This window comes from Parasteatoda tepidariorum, chromosome 6 (genome assembly GCF_043381705.1).
Source record: "Parasteatoda tepidariorum isolate YZ-2023 chromosome 6, CAS_Ptep_4.0, whole genome shotgun sequence".
Taxonomy (NCBI): Eukaryota; Metazoa; Arthropoda; class Arachnida; order Araneae; family Theridiidae; genus Parasteatoda; species Parasteatoda tepidariorum.
In genome coordinates, this window is record NC_092209.1 from 85728289 (window position 1) to 85743754 (window position 15466).

The window sequence follows — 15466 nt, forward strand, 5'->3', positions numbered from 1 at the left end:
TTTTTTTTTTTTTTTTTTTTTTTTTTTTTTTTTTTTTTTTTTTTTTTTTTTTTTTAAATCTCCTTTAAAAAGGAAATTTAAATAAATTAATAAATTATTTTTGATTCTCCAAGATTATAGAATCTTTGAATTTTTATCTGACATTATTTATTTTTTTAAAGCTGTTTTAATGTAATTTGTATGACAGTTTTGAATTAAAACCAAATTTTCATAAGTTATCATAAATTTATGAAGAGTTGTAGGGTTAAATGCTTTTGCCCCTCACTTCGAGTTTCTTAGGAAAGGAAAAAAAAGTGATCAAGCAAAGGTGGACCTGAAAAAAGATAGCTATTCTGATGCATAATCGCAAAATTTTATAGAAATCACGGTATTTATTTTCGATAAAATTGTAAAACTTAATAAAGTTTATATGGCATTTTAAAAGCATTTTGATATATATATATATATATACATAGTTCAATAAAGACAAAAATGAAAAAGAAAAAAAGCTAAGAAAATTAATAAGATTTATTATTATGCTTATTATGATTTTTGCTTAATATGTTTTATTTCGTATATATTTTTTACTTAATGTGTTCTATTTTCGTTTCAATTCTTTTAAATGCTCCTCACACTACTGTATTGATATATTTTGATTTGGCTATATCAATACAATATTAGAAAGCACTTCTTTTTGAGTATATAATCGTGTGAGCTGATGAAGAGGTTATATCTTTTCTTTATTTTGTTTTGCGGATTTCCTACTTTTTTTTTAGCTAAATAAAACAATTTCGAAATATTTTTAAAAAATAATTTCATTTTAATAATTTTTATTCTTCGCTTGTCATTAATCTTTATTATTTTCCATATTTTCTAATTTTTTAACTTAATAATATATATATATATATATTGAAACTTTCAAAGAAAAATTAAGAATTTAAGATTTATTAAGTTTTATTAGCTGCGCATGAGCTGCTAATAAGTAGAACCCATATTATAAGATAAAAATACAAAAATAAAAATTCAAAAGGAAAAAGTGGAAAAAAATGCTTTAAAATAAAAAAATCACTGGAAAAAAAAAAGCCTGAACACAAAAAACGAGAAGTTGTAATCTTGTCGTCAGCTCACACGATTATATCCGCAAAATAGTGCTTTCTAATTTTGTATCAATGCAACCAAATAAAAATATGCCAATACAATAGTGTGATGAGCATCAAAAGAAAAAAAAAAGAGAGAAAAAGAACTATTTAGAAAAAGATATTTTATATACATTTATAAGTATTCCATTTTATTAATAAAAGGCTATTAAAATATAGCTAAATAATTTGGAGAAATTTTTTGTGGCTTCTCCCTTATTGAAGTATAAGCAAGCTGATTACCAATATGCTTATGTAAAATATTTTTTAAACAATAATACTCTAATAATATTTTATTATTTATTAGTATAGTTTAAAACAACTGAAGAACGAATTCAATTCAATTAAATTAATTTTCTGTTTAAAAAGAAAAAAAAACTTTTACATTTTTTGTGATATTGTATTATTTTTATTTTTGATCCAAAATACGAAGCAAGTAAGTGTTTTTTAGACATTATTATATTGCTAGTTATTTTAAATAATTTAAATCGCTGTTCAATGTTTATACAATTAAAAAATCGGTTTGAAAAGGTGTACTGATTTCTCGACGATTTTGATTTTCCGCTTCCTCTTTTCCAACAGCAAACGGAAAATCGAGATTCTACTGCACCCTTAAATGATAATGTCATATAAAAATTATTTTATCCGAATTAAAATTAAGTTGGATCTTTTTTGATTTCATCATTTTACTTAGATGGAAAAAAAATGTTAAAATAAAAAAATGAATTAGAAATCGTATATGAAGTAAATAGAAAGAAAGTAGGTTTGACCTTTGAACTTTTCCTTCGTCCACAAGAACTGACCACCTCAGAAAAGCTTTTTAGAGTTTTGAAACGAAATAAAAGAGAGAAAGAGGGAGTAAAAAAAATAAGGAGCGTCACATATTTTTTTTCCGCTGCCACTCCGTGTTGCCTCTTTGAAAAGAAAAAGAGGTAAAAAAAAAAAGGGGGGGGGGAGAGAAATGGTTAGGAATAAAAGACATATCGTTATTTAATGTTTATTTTTCGATGACTTTAGTTTTATTGAGTTTGGAATTATTTAAGTTTAGAAAGTGCTTCATTTGAAAAAAAACTATTCGTATTACTATATAATGTTTATTTAACAATAACGTACATTGATTTAAGAGTTAAAAAATTTTTCATAGGTTATTTATAGTAACATTGATGAGAGAAAAGAAAAAAAAGTATCTCAATTTTGTTTTGTTCTATAACGTTTATTTTCCATTAATATAAAATGACTTAAAAAATATTTCATAGATTTCTTATAGTAACATTGTTGAGGGGAAAGAAAAAAAGAGATATTCTAATTTTTGTTTTGGTCTGTAATGTTTATTTTCCAGTAACGTAAAATGACTTAATATCTCATAGATTATTTATAGTAACACTTTCGAAGATAAAAAAAAACGCATCTTAATTTTCGTATAAATATTTAATGTTTATTTTTCTATAACTTACATAGAAAGTTCTTAAAATTATATATATATCTGATAGATTGCTTATAGTAACATTTTCGAGCTAAAAGGAAACATTTTTTGTAATACTATATGTTTATTTTACGTATATTTACAATATGTTTATTTTATGTACATTTACTATATGTTTCTTTGCTATCATACATTGATGTAAGTTTCAGAAAAATTTATCGTAAATAGTTTTAAAACCTGTATGACGACATTTCCATTGAGCAATCAAAACCTATGAAAATAATATTGATACATAAACTTTTTGCGTCGCTAAAGAGTTATTATACAAAAATATTACTATAACCTTAAGTGTACCAAAAGGACTTTTTGTCACTGAGAAAAATTTTATAAAATGTATACGTAAAAATGAAAATATAACGAATCATAATAAATAAATCTAAATAAAATTTTAACGCATGATAATTTTGGTATCTCTAAATAATGTTTATTTTTCATTGACCTTACATTGACGCAAGTGTTTTTGTAAAAGAAAAAAGTACAATGTCCATAATTGTTTAGTCAATATTTTATACATGACATTTTAAAGAAATACATTTTCTATGAGTTCGAATATTTATTAGTGTATTAATAATATAAAGCTGTCTTTCGTTTTTCTATAAATCCTTTTGCTATAAAAATGTGTTTAGTGCTGCAATTTAAATATTTATGGATTAAACAATTCATTTAGAACATAGAGAACTTTTATAACGATGTTTAAATGTAGTAAGCACTCATGCACATCAAAAAAACAATATGTGAATAATTTTTGCAAAAAAATAATAATATTAAATAATTTTGGTAAAACTCATGTTGTACGCGCATGTGCAATTCGAACACTTTTTAATTTAAATAAAATTGTGAAATTAATGGAAAAAAAATATAGGCAAAACTGCTAGAATATAGTTAAATTTACCACGTTTTTAGCTCTATGGGAGCATTGGAAATTTTTATCGAATTGCGCTAGCAATGACTTTTAGTAAAATAATAAAATNATTTAATTAAAATTGTGAAATTAATGGGGGGAAAATATAGGCAAAACTGCTAGAATATAGTTAAATTTACCACGTTTTTAGCTCTATTGGAGCATTGGAAATTTTTATCGAATTGCGTTAGCAATGACTTTTAGTAAAATAATAAAATATGGTTTTCTTACTATGCTGTTTGGTTGCAAACGTAGTAAAATTTATTAATTTTTCCATGATTCTATAAAACAAGGCATAAAAACTATTTTTTCTGGTTAAATTTACTTTTCAATTTTATATATTTTTTAAATGTATAGTAATATGAGCAACCAGAATTTCCGGTAATCCGTTACTATACGAACAGAAATATGACCAAATGAATGACTTAAATACCGTACTTTTTGGTCTTATTACCAGAATTATTATTATTATTATTATAATGCAAGAAATGCCATTACTATTGCCATTGCATTGGGCAAATTTTATCAGAATTTTCTTCTCCGTATAAGGTGACATTTATGTGAGACTGTTATATCTACTCAAAAGTTCACAAACAACTTAACCAAATTTAATTCCGTATTAATAATTTTAAAAAAGTACATGCATTGCACTTTTGATAATAAAAAATTGCATACACTTCAATTATTAACACCTCATACAAATCAATTACCATTTGATTAAAAAAAACAAATAGCATATAATTGAAAGATTTTTCTAATAATTAAATTGAAAATAGCATGTCATTTATCAACGATATCTCATACAGGAATTCGAAACAAGATGCAATTTAATGATTATGGAATCTAATTTTTTTAAATAATAACGTTAAACTTATGAAAAAACATCACCCTAAAATGACAGTATATTATTAAAAAAAAACTGTTTAAAGGTATTTTATAAACAAAATTTGAGTATAATAACCTTGTGTCTCTTACTAAAGTTTAGAAGAAAACAAATTGAATTAAAAGTATTAAATATAAAATAACAGCGTGACAGTTGTTCAGCTTCAAATTTTAGAGTCTGGTACCTATTGATGCTTTTGTAACATTACTTTTAACAAGTTACAAAAAATTTGTAATTTGAAATATTAAACACCAAATAATAGAATCGCACCTGTTCAGTCTCAAAATCGGAGATTCCGATTACTTTTAATATCTGTTATACCTTTTTTACAAAGATTTGAAATTAAGTAAACTTCATAATTAAAGCATTAAATATAAAACAGTAGTGTGGCTTCTGGTCAGCGTTAAATGTCAAATTCCGATATTTTTTAAATATTTCTTTCATCATTAAAATATTTCTTTCAAAATTTGGTTTTAAAATATTATACACCAAATAATAGAATCGCACTTATTTAGTTTCAAAATCGGAGATTCCGATTACTTTTAATATCTGTTATATCTCTTTCACAAAGATTTTGAAAAAAGCAAACTTTATAATTAAAGTATTAAATACATAAAAGTAGTGTGGCTTCTGGTTAGCGTCAAATCTCAAATTTCGATATCTTAAAATATTTTTTTTTATCATTTAAATATTTCTTTTATCATTTAAATATTTCTTTTAACATTCAAATATTTCTTTTATCATTTAAATATTTCTTTTAGCATTTAAAAATATTTCTTTTATCATTTAAATATTTCTTTCAGCATTTAAAAATATTTCTTTTATCATTTAAATATTTTTTTATTTCCTTTATCATTTTTCCAATAAAATAAATAAAATAAATTAATGTGCTGAATATAAAATAGTAGAATATGAGAGAAGAATATAATAGTAGAATACAAATTGTAGATATAATAGTAGAATACAAATTGTAGATAAAATAGTAAAATATGAGAAATAAATATAGGAGTCAAATCACATATTCGGATAACTTTTAATATTATCTACAAATATTAACCTCCAGGTGAACCAGAATTGGCTGCGAGAGTTAAATTATGGGAAAGGGTTGGCCGTCAAAAATATGATTTATGCCAAATATGAGGTCTTCAGGAAACTGACCATTGGTCAAGGGTTATTTTGAACTGCCATGAGGTGAGTTCAGCTGTGCCTACTTTTCCTTTTAACAGCTTAAAACACGCCCAGGTGCCTTGACAAATGATCGCCAGGCACACTGAATAGCGACCCATTCAGTGGCTTGACAAAGAATATCTTTTTTCTCTTCTGACTTTCTTAGAAGAGAAAAAAAAAAGGAAAATAAAAACCTGTAAGGTCAAGACAGATCAAACGAAAACAATTCTCTGGCGTGGAACGACGAGCACCTTATATCTTTACTTCAGGTAAAGGGAATAATAAAAAAAAAACTAGTTATTTTTTATCTCCACAATTAATCTAGGTAGAAAAAATTAATTATATTTCCATACCGGATAAGGTTTTTGTATTGAGATAAAAGAAAGTGTTTGACGAGTTGAAGAGAAGAGGATATGGTTTTATCTTGATTATCCGGACATTGATTATCCATGGCTGTAAGAACCGAACAAAAATTAGGCGAAAAAAATACATTTATTTTAATTTTCTTTATTATTCAACTATAAAATGACAGATGTTTTGAATATTTAAGCATTGAAACAACACCTGATTATAGCGTGAACATCCGATATTCATTAGCACTGACGTTTGGTTGGCATAGTGCCAAACGCGGCTAGACTGCGTTAAGCACAGTAGAGAAATCCGTGTCTTAAATTTTAGAATTAATTTACGCAAAAAAAAATCGCCTAAATTGAACAGAGCCCTCGTCACTCTATCAGGCGTAGCGAAGAAGCGGTTACTTGTTTCAAATATCCATTCAGTTTATTTAAAATGCCATTTTCATTAATGTAAATAAGTTGTTTAAAAACATAGTGCACAATAAAAAAAATATTTAGAGTTAAGAAATTTCTTTTTCGTTTTACTAACAGACAATCTGCATAGTAAAAATATTTCGAATACAAATCTAAAACGGGGTGGAAAGCTGAAATTAATTTAAATAGTCACAATCTTATTTTATACTATCGTAGTACATATTTCAAATTTCTTAAGACTACCAAAAGTATTTAAAATGAATTATAATACTTTAAAAAAAATGATTAGATAATGATAATTAAAGAGAAAATTAAAACAAATTGGTTAATGAGTGTAGTTTCTGTCAACAAAATTTGAGCTTACGTTGGAAAAACTAGATGTACTCGCTTACGTAATACATAAGCATTTTTATAATTACGACAGTCCTATAACAAAATAAATGCTAATTTATAAATTATTTAAGCTGATTATATTTTGATAATTTGTTTAAATACTCTTTTAACTCTATCATACCCTTTTCTGAACTATTTTTTTGTTTAATTATTCTTTCGCGATTAAAAATGTAAGGATGCTTATTCTATTAAAAATGTAATACGTTTAAAGATAAGAAAAATGGCAGCCTTCTTTTAATTAAGATTTTTTGACCTATTTGTTATTATGTTGATACATTTGTTATGCAATTAAGGTTTTGTGCATTACATTTAAACAAAGAAAAATTAGCAAATACAATTTTCTTTTTTTGCTTTAGTTAGGAATTAGTAATTAAAATTGTAAAGATTGCTCAGTTATGCAAAAATTATTTTCTTATTTCTTTTAAATTTAAAATAAAGAAATATGTCTCTTTAATATTTGATTGTTAAAAATATTGCCTGATAACATTTGATTTCTTAAAAATTAAATAATACGCACAATCTAACATATGAAATTGAAATAAATTCTCAGCAAAATGATTGTTTAAAATATATAAATGATAATAATTGAGTCATGTTATCTTAAGACCAACTCTAGGCGTTTTCAAACTTTACTGAATATGCGAACATATAAATACTTAAATAAATAAAAAAATTCTCATGCAGGTATATGAAATTAAGTAATTGTTTTTAGTTGTTCAGTATCATTATTTTAATTAAATTTAGTTATTTATGATTAATTTCAGTTTTCATGGCGGAAAATAGTTAAGTTCTCGTTTCGTGTTCATAGAAATTTTGCTTATTTTCTTATTCATTTTTTTGTTATTGCAGGTTTTGGAACAAAAAACGATGATTTTTTTCCTTTAAAAATATTGTATATCTAATTTTGTGACTGAACAGTATTTTCATAGAAATATATTGAGGAAATCTGTAAAAATGATTAATGTATTTATTAAGATTATTTAAATTCTATTTACTTTTTATAGTCAAGAGTATTTTCCAAATATTTTCAAAAATAAGAATTCACCCAATTTAACCATCTGTAAAAAATTAATTTTTACAAATATTAATCATAATTTTTCATAATCATTCATAATTCATTAAATCATAATTTTTCATGTTATAATGTAAAGTTAACATTTTGTAAAGAAATAAATTTAAATTAAAAAATTATAATTTATATATTGAACAAAACATTCTAAATAGTTTTCAATCTCTTTTAGATCAAAAATCCAGATATATAAATCAAATGTCTAAAATGGGGTTGGAATTCCCAATCTCTCAGATAGAATACGGATAGCTTACCATTGTACCAAGAAATCGTGAATGTTAAAAATATTTATTATTTTATAAGTAAATGAATTAAAACTTAAAGGGGCGTAGTTTACTCCAAGGCAGCAATAGCAACCATTTTTTCCCCCTATATGATCTTTAAATACATATAACCTTATCTACATGCTATTATAAAAACTACGTAAATTGAATAAAAAATCTTTAAAAGCTAATCCGCATGCTTCAAAAGCTTCTGTCCTGGAAAAAATTCCACGTAAAATCCATAAAATTTTACATCGTAGTTATTGCAGTAATATTTATTTAATTACAGTGATTCAGTGATTTTTACAGTAGATATTACTGTAAAATTTACGGTATTTTTTGTTCTGTAATAATTCACGGCAAAAATGAATTTCACGTTAAACGTGTCGGCACTCACGGTGACAGTACTTTTTACCATTTTACAACAATAAACTATGAATGCATAATAAAACATATAAAATAACGTAATAAAAATTAATAACATTAAAGTTAATTATAATAAAATTATTAAATACAAAAAACTAAATTTCTGACAGAAATGAATAAAAAAATAATAAATAGAATTAATATAATTTAATAAAATTAAAAATTAATTTAATAAAATTAATAAAATTAAATATAATTTTAAAATAATCGATAATAAAATGTATAATATTTGCGATGATTGATAAACAAGCATCAAAAACTAGGAGAAAGCTTTCGCGAATAACATAGACAAACTACTTTATTTTATGTAAATTTGAAATTCAAATTTGTATAATATGCATACAAAATATTTGTAGAGTTTTTTGATAACGAAATTTTAGATTTAACAAAACAAACCAGCTTAAATATAAATATCATTTATGTTAATATCAAAATTTTTTTTTAAATTTTATTTTATAAAAAGACGACTTTCTAACTTTCACATTAAGCAAATTGACTGATATGAAATTAAAATAAATATTAATTAACAAAAAATAATTACATATAACTGTCAAATAATAAGTATAAAAACATGTTATAATCGAAATTATCGATTAGACTTCAGAAATAACTATCAGAAAGCGGTTACGGATAATAGAGAACAAATAGAAATTCAGATTTGTAATATAAATGTTGGCAAATATTTATAAAATGCAACTATTTTGCTATTTTCTTTAAGTGATTTCGAAAAAGACATTTCACGTCTTATACAAAGAAAAGTTATATAATGCTATTTATCTTTCCTATCAATATCCGCTATCTCTTTCTCTTTCTATAAAGACTACTTCAGTAGCCCGACTTTACACTTGAGTGACAGGAAGTTGAGATAATACAGTAAAAAAACTTATAAAAATTAGTACAACTTAATTTTTGTTATTAGCATATTTTCTGACAGCACAAAAACAAGCATCAAGTCAAAAGTCATTTCAAGAACTTCACTTTTTTTTGACACGTGTTTAAGTAACAATAGAATGAAGTAAAAAAAAAAAGGAGGGGTCCTCTCGATCAGTTTTTGATATACTAATCATTAGTTTCGGTTTTTATGCGAAGACAAAAAAACTTTATTTATGAAGGAGACAAGTTTGATAAGGTTGTAGTGTATTTGTTTTGGATAGCTAATAAATGACAGCAAGAACTTTTATAATTGATAATCTTAAAAAAGTTAGAGAAATCAAGAGTAGGTTTTTAATATATAATAATTATGATTTTTTTTTAATAAATTAAATCTCACTTAAAAGATAAAATAAATAACATTAGTATTTAATAGATATGTAACACACATAAATGATACACTCATAAAGAATCTAAGAAAATAAGTTTAAAAAATTCTTAGCATATTACCTTAAGAAATAAAAAGAGATAGGATAAAACGGTATAAAGTTTTATTAATTATACTTGCTAAATTATTTATATTTGTTTATTTAGTAAATTATTTATATTTTTTTTTCTTCCTTTTTTAAGAGGATTATTTAACTTTCAAAGTAGGCGATGAATCGAAAAAAGGTTTGGAACCAATAATTTGAATTATTTAGGACCAGCTTTAAAGATATGAGAGATTTTTAAAAAATTGGAGGCGCCGGGTATCGATCCCGGTACCTCTCGCATGCTAAGCGAGCGCTCTACCATCTGAGCTACGCCCCCTTCGTTTTCAATAAAGTAAGAACAGGTGTGATTGCTAATTAAATAGGTCGAGAAAAAGCCCGAATAACAGGTAGGTAAAGGAAAATGAAGAAACGACATCATCGTGATTGACGTAGTGTTTAGTAACGAAATTTAAGCCACTTTAAATGATGATTGATTAAGCATTCTAAACGTGTGTGAATTACTTTCAAAATTACTTTGTAATGAAACACATACTTATCAGCATTAATTAGCTGATGGCTTAGGAATTATCTATTTATTTTAAATATTACTTCGTTATTGGCTGTTTTAAATTATTAGTCGTTGCTTAATTGTTTGAGGTCAAAATTGCTGTGCAATGCAATTTTTTCTGATCAAAAAAAAAAATTTAGTGTTTTTATAGTTTATAGCCGCAGAAAAGTTTTATGCATATATATACATATATATTTTTTTGTTTATTTATTTTCTTAATTATTTATTTATTTATTTTCTTAATTATTTATTTATTTTATAACCTGCGTTTAACAACCGACCCAATTTTGAGTTTACGACTATCAACGTTCATCTCCGTAGCCTTGTAATTTTGAACCCAACTCAGAAGACAAGAGAATTTCATGATCTAGCATTACGGCAAACTAGCCTTCTCGGAAAGCTTTTTGATAGAGCAAATTCCCATTTGCATTACATGGAAAGGAAAACCACGAAAAGCTTCAACGGTTAGCCCGACTTCAGGGGGATTCTAACCCATGATTTGTCTACTACTGATGATATTTTGCGTCAAAACTGTGATCGGTGCAAGCCGGGAGCCGAATTCTTATCAAGCAACCACTGCTGGGATTGGACCTGGGTGAACCTTATTGGGAGGCGAAAGCTGTATCCCAAAAGACCCACAGCTCTTTTATACTTACATATATCTAATACACGCCTATGCCCAACTCATGATAAATGATAATACACGTCATAGACTAATTGGAACATCCGGTCCTTAGCGAACAGCAGCCGTAATGCGCTAGGCTAATTGCAAAATATATAGGGTAGTATTTTCTAATCAGCGTGCTATATTTTGGCCTACTACAATGAACCCATTTACCTTGAGGCTGATTAGAAAATATGTAATCCATTGCCTTATGAGCTTGATTCATTTTATACCGTTTTAAGTGGGCTCACAGCTTGAGTAATAACTGAGTGCTGGTTATAATTAGTCTAAAAAGTATTAAGCTGAATTGAAAATACTGGAGATTTTTGTTTAAATATTTTTAGATAAACTGAAAACAATAAAACATGTACTTAAATATAAATTTTAGGTAAGTAATTCAGTGTAGTCCTTTTTTTTTTAAGTAAGCTTTTAATTTTATTTCAATCACAAAAAAACAACTTACGGAACATTTGAAAATTTGAAAATATTATCAGCAATTTCAAACATCCGTTAAAAAAAAAAAAAAAAAAAAAAAAAAAAAAAAAAAAAAACACTTAATAATTTAAGTTAAATATGTATAGATTTAATTTGTATAGTTACTCGTTAAGTAATTAAAATTTGCGTGGAATTAATGTTCTTTAAAAAAATGTTTGAATTTATTTCATAGTTTTAACACTTGTTTTTTAGAGTCTTATATATTTGGCTACCAAGCAACCTAATTCTATCGCATTTGGATTAATAATTTTCGAATAAAATGTTTTCAAATTATGATTTTTTTTTTCTTAGTAACCTTTTGAAAAATATTCATATTTGAATAAACAGTGACAATTCGTTTATTGGTGGAGACTTGCATACTTTATGAAACACAATTCCACAGCTACTATTTTGATAATTCCAAATAATTATATCTAACATTTTTTTTTTTTTTTTGTGTGTGTGTGTGCAAATTACACCATATAAACTAACAAAAGAAAAATGTAATTGCCAACCGAAAAAAAGGGAGAAAGAAAATATTTTCTATTTATTTAAAAAAAAAATTATCATCTATACATTTATTATTTATTATCCACTTATTTATTTAAAATAAATATCATAAGACAATATTATGTATATATTTAAATTGCTTAAGTGCTCGCTAAGTTACTTTAATTTACATAGAATTAATATTTTTTGTAAAATGTTTGCATTTATTTTAAAGTTTTGACACCGTTTTTCTGAGTCTTATATGTTTGGCTACCAAGCAACCTAATTTTATCGCCTTTGATTTAATAATTTTCTAGTAAAATGATTTCAAACATCTGTTATTTTTGAATCACAATTTTTTTTCTCAGTAACTTTTTGAAAAGTATTCAACTGAATAAACAGTAACAATTTGTTTATCGGAGGAGATTTACATGTTTTATGATACACAATCCCACAGCGACCATTCTGATAATTCCAAATAATTATATCTAACATTATTTTTTTAATCGAAACAGATGGTGCAAATTACACCATATAAACTAACAAAAGGAAAATGTAGTTGTCAGCCGAAAAAGAGAGAAAAGGAAAAAAAGTGTCTTCGTCCTTTTGCTGATTTCCCTTTTCAAGTTGGAATTCTCAGTCCAATGGTTTTCATTACGCATTAATCCACTGTTGCCACTCTTATAGTTAAAAACTCCGCAAATTAATTCGTTATGTGCGCCTTAATCAAGCGCAGGAAAGACATTTTGAGACGACACTAAATGACTCCTATTTCCTTAATTAAGCTTAATAACTGTAATGATTTTGGCGTTAATGCAAATTCGACTAATTTCACACCCAATTATTGTTGAGTGATACGGACAACGCGCTGTGGAAAAGGGCAATAATATATATAAAGAGGACATGTGGCGTTTGTAATTAATTTTTTTTTCTCTGTTTTTTAGAGAAAAAAATGTTTGATACATTTTTATTCATTTTTGTATAACATTGGGGGCTTGTTTTACACTTTATTAGGCATTTAAGAACTGAAGCAGTGTGTATCGATTTTTTGTTTTTAATTGTTAGATTAAATCTGTCTAATTTAATGTTCTTGAATAATGAGCAGTTGACTCATTATTGTAGCAGTTCACTCATGTAAGTTAAAGGGTTAATGTGATTTTTCATTCAGAGTAGGAAAAAGTAGAGGAGCTTATCAGCGATGTGATTAGATGTTTGGTACTTTGAACCAAATCAATTTTTGAAACAGTTTAGAAAAGCAAATTTTATGTGTTTGGAAGAAATTTGGAGCTAGGATTTGATATTTTTGGAGTACTTTGAAATGACAGTTTTAAATTTTTCTAGTCTCTTGGATTGATAATCTTTTTGGCAAAGAGTTTTACTAAAAAATCAAAATTTTTATGTTTCTGCATCGCTGGTTATTAACTTCAGTAACTTTAAAAAATTCAAAGAAAATAAATTGATGCAGAATTATAAATAAAAATTTTAAAAAATCTGTGCATTGATTTCGATGCAGTTTAAAGCGCAGCTGTAGTAAATTAAGCAAGCTTGTAGTTCTACAAAGTAAAGTTAGAAATTAGGTGTTCCATAATATAGCACAATGACTTAATTAAATAGCAAGTTTCCTATTTTTCAACCAAAAAGTTGTAGCAGATTACTGAATAAAATGTAAAACGTTTTAAAATTAAAAGATAGCGGACATTATCCAATGATTTAGAACAAGTAACATTAATAAAACAGATATATATATATNTATATTTGAGGAAACGGCAGTTTAATAAAGTCACTTATATAAATTTTATTAAAATTTTTTTTAAGCATTTTAAGCAATTAGCAATGAATTAGCAGAAATTAAGGAATTTGGAATATTATTTTTAAAAAAATTTAATGAAAAGAGTTAACACAAAACACAACCGAAGAAAATTGAAACAAAATTGAGTTACTAGATATTCAGTAATATACATAAAAAGGTTGAAATTACTGTATTAATTAAAATATCTTATTTAAAAAAAATAAAAATTTTAATAAAATTTTTTAAATCTTTTAAAAATGTATTCTACTTATTAGATTATTCAGATTAAATTTACAAGAGAAATTATTTTAAACACTTCTTGCATAAAATGTAAATGAACATAAAATTGATTGTACGATTAATAAAACAAGCAATGATAAATTAATATGTTAAGAACTTTATTGCATATATTTTGAGTATTAAAAATTATAACTGAATTCTGATTCAATTAATAGACGTTAATTGTTTCCGATTTGCATAATTATTTTTATAGCAGAAGTCTCCTAAAATTAAATTAATTGTTTTTTTTTTTCCTTCCATATGTAGCTTTAAATCAAACGATTTTAAATTGAAATCTTTCATTCAACACTAGTTTATTGTTATCGTTTTCATATTTTCTTCTTCAAAAGAAACGAGTTAAAAAAGCTTAAGAACAAATATGATAGTTCATGTTGTTTTACTCTTACCAAGAAATTAATTAATTTAATGAACGAAACAAAGTAATTGGCATGATATTTTACATCTTCATTTAAAAATTAGAATTATAAAAGATTCTTAACAAAGAATAATTATTTATGTAGCCTGATTTATTCTCCGAAACTAGATCTGTTTGCAAACGACTAATAATCCTAAACGTTTTTCTTTTATTGAAACAATAAAGAAATATTTTTGTTGCGTGACAAAATTTCTCCTCCTTAATTAACTGCAACCGGAAAACTATCCGCCCTGAAGTAATATAAAACAAGTTTCATTGCATTAAGATTTCTTTTGATTTATACAATCGGTCATCCGATTATCGGTTATTTAAAAACAAACTATATGGATAAAATCTTCGGAAACAGTAAGATTTATTTTTCATTTACAATCTATGTTTTTTACTTAATTAGATTCGACACAAAAAGTTCTTATTCTTATTTTATTAATTTTGTCAGGATTAAATATTCCAAAAGCTTTTAATTAAGAATGTTTTTGCTGATAGCACATTTTTCTGGTTGATTTTAAATTAATTCGTAACAGTTACACGTAGTATTAAATAATCATATTTTTTAACAAATAGTTAGAAAAAAATTTTTGTTTTAATGTTCAATTTTTTTTCATTTTACAAAAATATAAATGATTTAAATTTTATAATTTGAAGGTAAATGTTTCGTAGTTTTATCACATGTAGTATATCATTGGATGATGATATGATATGATTTAGAATATGATAGTAGGTAAATAATTACATTTTCTTACAAATTAAAAGTAGCTAGCTTTTAAAAATATAAATGATCTAAATTTTTAGAATCTAAAGAAAATTAAATTTATCACATTTAGTATATGATTGAATTTTTAGAACATAAAAGGAGATTTATTGCAATTTTATGATGTTTAGTATATGATTTAATGTTCTCCACACGTTTATCTATTTCAATTTTATCACACGTCGTTCATAATTTATCTATAGAAT

At 25.1% G+C, this 15466-nt stretch overlaps 1 protein-coding gene and 1 non-coding gene across 3 annotated transcripts in view; both read right to left on the minus strand.

Moving 5' to 3' along the window:
• LOC107444341 (uncharacterized) overlaps positions 1–15466 on the minus strand; it is a 163024-nt gene that overhangs the window by 126719 nt on the left and 20839 nt on the right. The window lies entirely within an intron of this gene.
• TRNAA-AGC (transfer RNA alanine (anticodon AGC)) lies at positions 10078–10150 on the minus strand. The gene has a single exon. It is a non-coding gene; the product is annotated as a tRNA-Ala (tRNA).